Here is a 12,225-nt window from a genome sequence, read left to right on the forward strand (position 1 = left end):
TTTTAAGAGCAAATGATGAAATATGTTTGATTAAAACTGCATATTAAGCTGTTGCACTATAATGTGCCTTCAAAGGAATACAGCATGATACAGACAAAATATCTGTGTAGCATTTAATTCTCTTATTCTTATTAAAAGGGAGTCATTTAAATATTATGACTTCTGAATAGATGACTTAATTCCAGCTGCTTGCAAAGAGCATGTAAAAGTAGTGTATTATGACAACAGTATGAATGCTAATGTTGAACTGAAATCTCACTTATTCCTGCACTTTGTAATTTGATATAATTATGTGTTAGCATTGCATTATTAATCTGATGGATGTTATTATTAGAACGCGGCTTTTGGACATAATGTACAATATTATCAAAGCCACTGAGTGCTAAAAGCATCTCAGCAAGGTCTCCATGGCAAGGGGGGAGTGAGGGAGAGATCAAAAGAACTTCTCAGAGAACTTTCAATGAAAGGCACAACCTCCCCTGGCCTCAAATCACTCAAACATTTTCCCTCTCATACTTTATTTCTGCCTTTTCACTCCCTTTCTCTTCCATATCTCTAATATCTATAGTGTGAATCAAGACATACAATTCCATTATTTCTTCCACACCTGTACACGCCAAGGACAGAAACCCATAGATCCTGCTGGGCAAACAATTCACTTTCTCTCTCTCTCTCTCTCTCACACACACACATACAGGCACACAATGGTAGAAAATTGGATAAGTATTCTCTATTTCCCCCCAAAGATTTTTACACAAGTTAAAGATCCATACGAGTTGTCAGTTGTTCACATACGTTACATTTGAGTGTTAAAGTGTTGAGTGTTGAGTTTTAACAAATATTCTGTTGTTTTAAACATATAGGCTTACAATCCATTTGTGATATTTCCACAGACACCAATCTTGTCTAAGTTTGCAAAAATAAGCAAGAAATGCATATGTGTCCATAAATACAGAAAAGATACCTGGCAAAACTGAGAATTTAATGCTAATGGGAGGTCCAGGAACCCCCCACCCCCTTTCGCACACTGAATAAATAGCCCAATTGCAATTTAAAATTAATAATAAAAGTCACCTCATAATATAATTAATACGCCTAATAAGAAAAACAGTGTAGGCCTAACATTAAATGGAAATCTAAATCCTCTTAATATTGCTATGAATTGATGGTTTTGGCAATATCTCTGGCAATTGTCAAAGATCATTGTGTTTCGGGGAAGTTATCGCATTCCAGATGTAATAGGATTAGTCCAAAGAATCGTTCAGTTTGTAATACAAACCGAAAGTCTCGTACCGAATATTTTTTTTATGAATACATGTATCGTTACACCCCTAATATATATATTGTGATGAGTGGGGTGGGGCCGAGAGGCGTGGGAACAAAGAGAGGCTGGTGGAGTGATTGGAGATGAGCGACACCTGCTCGACCCACCACCAGTCTCGAGTCCCACAGAGGAGATGGAAGGATATAAAACTGGAGCAACGACAGTGAAGGACGAGAGAGGACCAGGCCTGGGCTTTATTTTATTTTGTGTTTTTTATTTGTGCGCATCAGTCATCCGTGAGGGGCTGATGCGCTGTTTTGTGTTTATTTTGTAATTAAAGTTTCATTTTGATTATCCGCCGATTCCCGCCTCCTTCTTCCCGATGATTATGGAGTTTTTATTATATATATATATATATATATATATATATATATATATATATATATATATATATATATATATATATATATATATATATATATATATATATATATATATACATACATATATATATATATATATATATATATATATATATATATATATATATATACCCACACAGTGCCTTGCGAAAGTATTCAAACACATTTGTTTGGTTATGTTGCAGCCTTATGTATGTTAAACTGCTTTAAATTAGGCTACTCCCCCACCCCAACATCAATCTTCACTCCTTACATCATAATGCAAAAGCAAAACAGAACTGTCACAACTTTGTAAATGTATTTGAAAAATAAACAAATAAAATAATAAAAAAAATACTGAAATAATTATATTCCATAAGCATTGAAATCCATAACTCAGTACTTAGCTGAAGCACCTTTTCAGCCTCAAGTGTTTTTGGCTATGATGCCACACGCTTTGCACATCAATCAAATAATCATCTGCCGTTCTTCTCCTCACCTCTTCATCCTCTTCACCTCTCAATCTCTGTCAGGTTGGATGGGGGCAGATCCACAGTTTCAGGTTTCTCCAGAAATAATTGATTGCGTTCAAACCCAGGCTCTGGCTGGGACAGTCAAGGACATTCACAGAGTTGTCTATAAGCCAGGGGCGTAAATTTCATCTTACAGTAGGGGGTGGGCAATAAATATAAAATTTCTCTTTTACTTGTAAGGATAAGTATACACAGAGAAAAGGCGTACCACTTTCATTGTTGCAAGCAGGTTGTCCCAAATTAGACAACTTCATGCTGTTGTGGTCATGCCGAGACAGAGTTTGTGTCTGTTGTAGACATTATTATTACTATTCATCAGACAGGTAATATTATTATTGCTAAAATAGCGCACTCATCGAATTATCTGTATTAAAGAGAAAATAATCACATCATCCGATGTTAAAGTGAATAAAATATACTTGACAGCCGAGTTGTGTGTGTGTTTTCATGTGTGTAGGTGAAGCAGGGCTGCCACTGGCCAGGTTTATATATAAAAAAACAACAACAGAAAAACAACAATGCACAATTGCTACTCAGAATTAGCCCAAACCTAGCCCAATCACGTTTCGAGGGGGTTCCCCAGAGAAAAATTCACATTCAAGGAGCTAAATATCACATTAAGTGCGCTTAGCCCAATTCCACGGGAAAACCGCAGACTTGGCAACACTGATTGATGTAAACGTGGAAAGCAGGCGTTTGGACCAAAGCAAGGCAAGGGTGGAGTGTTACATGCGTATGTTTTTCCTGTCTCCACATATGTTCATGGAGCTCCACTAGAGTCACCATCAGCTTCTTGGTCACTACTTTAACCAATGGACCTTCTCCATCAATTGCTCAGTTTGGCTAGGCTTTAGGAAGAGTCCTAGTTGTACCAAGCATCTTCCATTATGGATAATGGAGGCTACATGCTTCTGTGAACCTTTAATGTGGCAGTTTTGTTTTCTGAACTCTTCTCCAGATGTGTGGCTTGACACAAACCTGTTTCTGAGCTCTACAGGTTTTTGCTCTGGTCTCTGCTCTAATATGCATCTTCAGCTGTTAGACATTTTATTAAGACATGTGTGCCTTTCTAAATCATACCCGTTCAGTTGAATTTGCCACAGGTTAACTTCCCTCAAAATGTCATTACATTTACAAGCAATATGTATGCTTCTGAGCTAAATTTCAACTGTCCAAGATAAGGGTATGATACTTTTATCTTTAATAAATTTGAAAATATGTAAAAAAAAAAAAAATCTGTTATTGGCTTTGTTGTTCAGGTTTATGGATTGTAGATTGTTGCAGGGGGAAAACTAATTTAAAGCAGTTTAACATAAGGCTGCAACATAACAAAACAATGAAATACTTTTGCAAGGCTCTGTATCAGAAAGAGAAATTAAAACAGTTCAGTCCTTCCAGCACCCAACATGACCACAGCCACAACCATACGCCAGAACAGCAGTACAGGACAATTGTAATGAGTAGAAGCAGCTGGTTTTATGGCATTTTCTATTAGTCTTCCTATGAGAGCGACCCTGGACTCAGTCTTTGTTTGTTAAAGAGGTCCACAGTCCTCAGTGGAAGGGTACAACACCAACTGTTGCCAATTCACTGTAGGTGGATTCTGGGGAGGATTTCGGCAGTGCACCAAATACTATTGAAGTCCTTCCAATAATGGAAACTAAAGCTCTAGACCTGCAACACTGATGTACACGAGGCTCCAGTCATTGTCTAGCTACAGGTATTGATTCAGGAATGTGCATGAAGACTTTATCAGCCCTACTGTATGTACATATTTCACTGATCTATCTACACATGGGGCTGTTTGTCAAAGTACTGTATCTCGTCACCATAGCAACTGTGGGTCTTTGTGTGTGTGTGTGTGTGTGTGTGTGGTCCAGATGGCCAGCGAAAAATAAGAATGGCTTGATTTTCATCTCCTCATGGCAAATACTGTATCTTAGTTTACAGATGCACTTTAGGGAACATAATATTCCCTATAATATCTCTACAATACAAGATCATTTTTCACAAATGGGCCAAAGGACTACACTTTTGGCTTCTCTCTCTCTCTCTCTCTCTCTCTCTCTCTCCATATTTCGTGAATAAAAAAGAGAGAGAAAAAATATTTTTGAGTTGTATTTCTGTTGTTCTCTGGCTTGATCATAAAACACATGATGAAGATATGAAAGTGAATTCTGAACTGTTTGACAATCTATTAAAATGGATGCAGTGAAGCAACAGAAAACATCACTCAGCCGCTCGTTCTCCTCCACAGCACCATGACACTGAACTCACCAAAAACGTGCATTATAGGGTCACAGCATCCCACACAGCAGAAGAACAAACACATGCATCTGAAAACTCTCTGAAGGTCAAGGGGTTTTAAGACTGGGCTCCGTGGCATAGAAGTGACACAGAAATGGTTTTGTGGGAGGATACAAATATCACAGTTCCACAAAAACATGACAGCTTTTCTCTTTTATTTTTATCAAATGATGTAAATAACTGAAAAACATGTGTAGGAGAGAGTTTCTAATTCCTGCAACAGACAGCGGAAATACCTTTTTATTATTTTATTTTTTTACAAAGTAATAATAATAATTACTTTTTACAATGTTTCAAGTTTGTGCCTACAAATGCACTTACTGTACATATTTATTTACTTAATAGAATACCCTGCAATTGTATACTAGTATACAAAACTGATATACTTAAAGTGTGCTAAATTGGAACAACTAGTTTACTTCATGCACTTTCATTGTGCGGAAAGTAGTGCTGAAGTCCAACTAAACATATGCTGAAGTATATTTGATTGTACTAAAGTGGAATTATTGCAAGTATACTTCAGGATTAAATATATTGCATTTAAAGACTGATATTATTCAAAAATCACACAATCCTCAATATTGACATTAAAACACATTTTAGGCTTAAAAAGAAGAAATATGCATTGTGCACAAGTACCGCAGATAAATTGTTATTTTATTATTAGTCATTTTTGAGTGATATGTCAGTAAATATGTTAGATCTGAATTATTTTTAGTAAGAAATAACTCTGTTAAATATATATATATATATATATATATATATATATATATATATATATATATATATATATATATATATATATATATATATATATATATATATATATATATATATATATATATTAATTACCATGATATCTACATGGTAATCCAAAGAATACTATATGATTTATTTGAATGGACTCAAAGACCTGTACATCATGTAGCTTTGAAGGAGATGGTGAACACATTTTAAAGCTCACTGTAGCTGACTACAGAGCTGGCGAAAGCTCAAAGTAAATCTATGGATTATATCCATTGGTTTTATCCACCTGAGGTGTCCAAGAATTGTTGTGATGAATTGTGAGAGAACAGTTAGGGCGATTTATATTCTATCCATGTTGTCCTAACCAAACTTTTAAAGACTCTAACGCTTTGGTGTAACACTCTAGAGAAGCAGGATTTGTATTGAGGTGCTTGTTCGCAGATAACTTTTTATCTCTCACAATCACTACATACTCCAGAGATTTAGAATCAGCAACGTCTTACAAACTGAAGATTTGAGCTCCTATAGAGCCTAACACATTAAGAAGAAGAACACCAGAGAGTTTTGTTCTTGTTTGAAAGGGGAAAATATGGTCGGATTTTATGGTGCAAGTAAACAAGTAAACTAATGATACAAAACAGCCCGAAACTGTTCCCTTGATAACATCTTCTAAACAGTTCTCCAGTCAACAAAATACAATAAGAGGCTAGACCAAAACAAGAAATGATGCTTGAAACCTGTCAGTAGTAAACACACAGTGTACATAGCAGCCAGCTCTCTAGTTCCCTATTGTGAATCAGAATATCATATTCAGGCACAGAATTGCATTGTGGGACCTTTCAGGGATTGAACATTTTATTGCACTAGAAGGATTTCCATCTCAAGTAACTGAAACAACCCCTTAAAAATGGACTCCCTGATCAGAGACCCGACTACTAAACTATGCCATGGAGTTATTAGAGATTCTAAATAAAAGGTCATAGAGATTTTTTTTTTTTTTTTTTTTTTTTTTTTTTATGTAGAGGTGTGCTTCGGTAATTTGTCTTGTTAAAAGGTGTACTCAGATTGAATTTGGAATAGCACACTACCATAATACCTTTACTATTTATATCATGTTATTATATGATGTAAGTGTAATATGCTATTCTGATTCCGATACATTTGCATAATTTAGTAAAATAAGCCTGTAATGTGATTTTAATTGACATGCTGTAACTTGTGGGCTATTTAGATTTGACTAGCACACCAACAGACAAGTACATATGCAAAACAAGTGTATTGCTGTCTGTTAAAAAAGAAAGTCAATCATATTTCTCTTTAAAAGGTTGACAGCATCCTGAATGGCATTTTCATTAATAAGCAGCAGATAAGACTCCTGGATAATTAGTCTAAAGAAGCAATCATTGCTTTTAATTTTAATGGCACACACTCTTACTGGGCACTATAAGAAGATATTAATTCAACCAATCCAGATCCGTTTGCATCACTGCAGATAATCTGTGCATATTGGTTTGCAGTGCCTTAAGGATGGTTAGCAGATTATTGAGGATAACATTATCACCACTTTTTTCTAATGAACAGTACTGGGTATTTTTTTATTTTAACTGACCAAAAGAAAAAAGAAAGAAAAGAATATCTGCAAAATATTTGAAGGTTTATCTCCATGGAGACAAGCAAAGTCATTACTTCACACACACCTGAATCCTTTCTTTTATCTGCTGAAATGTCAATAAATCATTCCTGTCGACCGACAGATGGGAAGGGGAAACGTCTCCCCACCTCTGGAAGTTTCTCTTTGGAGTTTCTGAGAGAAATCTACAATACTGTTCATCTTTAAAAAGCAAAATGATTTTGCAGTGCGCTTGCGAGCCAGCAGCAGAATATATTATCTTCAGTGGTGAAATTCCATTCCATGTTGAAGTTTCAGCAATGGACAGAACTGTTCGCCGCGAGAGAGCCTGTGAGCATTAAAGCTCTCTTCCAGGCTTCAGAAAAGATGTCATGTTTAATTCTCAACAACCTTTTTTTTTTTTTTTGACTACCTTGAGTGTTGCCGAAAAGGGCTGATTTTCAGATTTGTAGAGATGAGACTTTATTCCTTGAAAAATAGCATTGTAGTGTTAAAGCTGAGGAACTCAGTTTCCAGGATTTGTAAAATGAATCCCATTCATTAATCTTTCTTTTTGTTACTTGCAATCTTGCGTATAAAATGTTGACTATAATAAATTTCAATCTCAAATTGCATTATAACTTGAGTTGAGCCAAACACAGCTGTATAAATCAAATATAAAGGTTTTTTTTGGGGGGGGGGTTGGTTTTTTCAAACAAAGAGATCTTTATAGCAGCATCTTTGATGAAGCAACAGTTCTGTTGACATGAAAGATTCACCACAGTGATTGTGGAAATATGTCTGGGAAAAAACTGCTCTTTGTTCCACACCTTCATTAATCTCCTGTTCCTTGTCAAATGTCAGAGCACACGAGTTCATTTTTATTGGCTGTCTGGTTAAAAGGCTTTTGTTGTCTGTATATGACTTCTATGAATAATAATTGTCAGACTATTTTTAAATATTTCAAAATAGACTTTTCTTATTACATCATTTAATTGTGCCTTATTGTTTTGGCCGATAAATTTAAAGTCATAAATTAAGAGCCTTGTAATTTCAAAAAAATTTTTGCTCTACACTTTTTATTGTAAATACAGCAATTGTCTAAAGCCAATCCATAATTTTGTTATTACTAAGATATTTTAAACTAGTTTATCATGGTCATATAAGTAAATCATACTCCTGCAGTCTACATGCTAGTCTTCCAATAATAAAGATTTGATAAGGTTTCTTTGGGTAAAAGGCTTACCCACTTCTGCTGCCCACTTACTGTACTATTAGTGATACCCTTTCGAATCATGATGGAAACTCTTTCTTACTTTTACTGAAACCCTTTCTAACTATTACTGATACCTTTTCATGGTGGATTAGAGGGAAAATGAATGACTGGAGAAGGAAATGCAGTGAGAACTGAACATTTATGCATCCATTACACCTTAATCATTTACACCTAGAGATACATTTACACCTAGAGATACTGAAGTCTTTCCCTCTTTCCTTCTGCCGTGTCTGAGTGTGGAGCACCCATGACTACAAATGACTCTCAGAGAGATAAATAGAGAGAGAGAGAGAGAAAATGCCACAAACTACACTTACCTCTGGCTGAAGATAAATGCAACTGGTAAACTAAATATGGCTGTGAATGAACTGAAAGAGAAAGCAAGAAGGACCTTTTATGCCATCAAAAAATCTATCCAAATTGAAATACCAATTCGAATCTGGCTCAAAATATTCCAACCAGTCATAGAACCTATTGCATTATATGGCAGTTAAGTGTGGGGTCCTAAATCACGAATTTGAAAAATGGGACAAAAATCTTATTGAAGCCCTGCATTTGGAGTTCTGTAAGTGTATCCTTAGAGTACAGAGGAATACTACGTACAACGCATGCAGGGCAGAATTAGGCCAATACACTCTGCTAATGCGCATTGAGAAACGAGCCATCAAATTTTGGAAACACCTAAAAATGAATGACCACAGCTCTTACCACTCTAAAGCCCTTAAAAGCCATGAAATGAACCCTGGAAAAAGTCTCCTCATTCAGATGCTCCTGAAGCTGCAGATACAAACTGACACGACTAACAACATCCAGCATCAGGACTCTGAAATATTCATCCACAAAATTCGGCCCAACCAAATTATAAAAGCACAGAAAGAAAATGGTCTTATATAATACTTATCTGTTTTAGATTTAATATAAACACCATGCTTTGGCAATACATTGTAACAATTGTCATGCCAATAAAGCACATATTGAATCGAACTGAACTCAGAGAGAGAGAGAGAGAGAGAGAGAGAGAGAGAGAGAGAGAGAGAGAGAGAGAGAGAGAGAGAGAGAGATGGAATAAGCTATAAGCACATCAAACATGGAAATGTGGTTGGTTGCAGTAACATAACGCAATTACTGCTGCACAGTATAAACGTATGAGTTTTTGATGATTATAAGCTTGGTTTCTTTTCTGTTTTTTTTTTTTTTTTTTCTCATAATTTATTCAGTGTAAGTTGATTGATTAAACACTTGCAAGTCATTAGCAGATTCATATAAAAGCCATTCAAATAGACGTGCTTCGTCTCACTGACAAGACTGCCGAAGATATATTGATCAATGATTGCAATATAATTTTTAATGTCTCACAATCTCATCTATTCTTTGCGGGTTTCCAGGTTTTATGAATTATATTTGATTGATAGGTCATGTAAGATGAGGCAAACACACACACACACACACACACACACAAACACAACATTTCCATGGCCCCAATAACTAGTCACAAAACTATGCAAAATTTCAATAATGTGTGATAAGCCATCAAAGCCAAAAAAAAAAAAAAGAAAGAAACTTTTTTTACATTTATTTTTTACACAGTCCCTACTTCATGTTTTCAGCTAAATCCAAAGTCAAGAACAGAAACATACCACATCTAACAAATGTCTTCCAGGAAATGTCACTTCAAAGCATTTCTTAGACAACAGCGCCACCCTCTATTATTGCATATTACATGCAGGGATTTTAGGATTTAGGACGTTTAGGATCGGAGGAAAACACTGATCCAGTATTAAACCTTGATGGATGTTTCTCTTAAAACCCACTTCCAAACTTGATACGCTGACTAATTATGTCAACATACTTGATATCTAATATGTTTGTATCCTACACACAATTAACTAATTTTTCCAATTGTATAGCCTACTGTAATTCGACAGTAACAAGTCAGATACCTTATTAATACCTTGATTTGACAAAAACTTTAACTTAGCCTACTGTTTTTGTATTTCTAGGCTATAGGCCTAGCCCATGGGAAGCCTATTATACACAAAGGCAGAATATTTTGAGAAGGCATGTTCCTCTCTATTGAACGCTAAGCGACAAAGACACCAGAAGGCAGAATGGGAATCTCGAAAGAATGAGTCAATGCATTTTTATTTCACTTAGTTAATTTCTGCTTGAATAATGATTGCAATGATTAAGTGAAATTAATTAATTGCATGCTCATGGCACAGCACTGTGTTTAACAATATTATTTTTCAGTCGGAAAATATAGAAGCAGAAGCAATTCAGTCGCTATTACTGTAAGCATTTCCCCCGTCAGCTGTTCAAAGTAGCTAAGATTAGAAAAATAATTTTGCCAATGATGAGGAACTAGAATGAGTGACATTTGCTTTGAAGAACTTTGCTGGCCTCTCCTGGTCGATTTAACACAATGCAACTACAGTCTACAATCAATATTGTAAATCGGGTTTAGAGTGGGTTGGCAGTCCATTCAATGTTAATAGCAATGTTAAATATGATATCAGCTTTTAAACATTAGCCAAATAAAACCTGGATATCAAACAAATTATTATTAACTACACATTGTGATTTAGTGTAATGTTGCATATTGTATATTGATTTTTATAACGCTAATTAAAAATATTATTTGCAGATTGCCTTCACAACAAGTATTTTTCATCTAAGTATTTTTGTATGTTATTATGGTTGTATTGTTTAAAATCCTCAAATCTTGTGGGTCATGAACATGTAAGAACTAAAACCACAGAAAGATAAATGTGTAATATGTTTTTAAATATAACATTTATTCAGTATTAACCTAAGCATATCATAAACATTTTATACATTTCTAATGATTTACAAAGACATTTATCAGTTGTTAGAAACTAAAAATAACCAAAAAACATTGAATAGATGGCAATTGAATGGCAACAGAATACCTTAAGTTAAAGCAAATCCATGTTTTCTGTTCTGGAAATACTTATACAATACGCATAAAAACATTATTCATAAACCTAAAATTATATTATAACAAGTAAACATTTTCTGTTCTGTCTCAAAAATATCTGTATCATCTATGTATGTGTGAATGCTTACTGTCATTTTATTACACCATATATATATATATATATATATATATATATATATATATATATATATATATATATATATATATATATATATATATATATATATATATATATATATATATATCTATATATTAAGCAAACTGCTAAAAGTTGATATATAATATTTCAATCTTTAAACCATTTTTTCATAAATATAATTAACCTAGTTTCAAGTTTCATGTCTCACTGCATTTCAGATAAAATAATTTCCATTAGAAGAATGTACCTAAAATCATTATTAAACTTTCAAAAAGCATAACAAATACTTTTCTACATCATTCGCTGATTATTTTCCAAACTGACAAAACAGCAACTCTGTTACAGGGGTTATAGAAAATTTCTTTGTCTATATATATATAAAAAAAGAAATATGCATTTTTTAACCTGCAATTACTTGTTCTAGCTCATATCTAAAGTTTCATATTTTATGGTACTGAATTCTATGGGAAGAAAAGAAAGAAAGTACAGAAAACAGAAAAGTATTCACCTAGAATGAGCTGATACTGACACTGCAGTGATCGTCTTCAGAATGAATGATTTGTATTTCCTGTTTATTCCTGATATCTTCTGTTATTTGAGACAGAGACTCTGCATGTGAGCAGGGGAACTAAAAGTGTTCAGTGACCCCACACAAACACCAAAGGTCATAGTGAGGAAATAGAAGCTGACAACATCCATACCTCATGGAGACCTCTGTACGCCAGCCTCAAAATCACAGAGAACAGAGGCACTGCCGTGTTTAACTAATGACAGCACTTACAACACTTTGATATATATGGCTACAATTTTCCTTCTGAAAACTGAAATTGGAATCTACACCTCACTGCATGATGGCTGATGAGGAGTACCAAGATGAGGTTAATGATATCCCCCCCATGGAAAATGCACCTTTATAAAGCTTTATTTTAAGTATACATCCATAAGGAAAGTACATAGATTTTAGTTTATCATTATAAATAATTTTCAATT

At 34.5% G+C, this 12,225-nt stretch overlaps 1 long non-coding RNA gene across 1 annotated transcript in view; it reads right to left on the reverse strand.

Moving 5' to 3' along the window:
* The window catches only part of LOC113097540 (uncharacterized), a 36,410-nt gene extending 24,587 nt beyond the window's left edge, over positions 1-11,823 (reverse strand). Inside the window, exon 1 of the long non-coding RNA XR_003288890.1 lies at positions 11,744-11,823. This is a non-coding gene — a long non-coding RNA (uncharacterized LOC113097540). The remainder of the gene's footprint in view (positions 1-11,743) is intronic.
* Positions 11,824-12,225: the final 402 nt, after the last annotated feature.

This window comes from Carassius auratus, unplaced genomic scaffold (assembly GCF_003368295.1).
Source record: "Carassius auratus strain Wakin unplaced genomic scaffold, ASM336829v1 scaf_tig00216324, whole genome shotgun sequence".
Classification (NCBI taxonomy): Eukaryota; Metazoa; Chordata; class Actinopteri; order Cypriniformes; family Cyprinidae; genus Carassius; species Carassius auratus.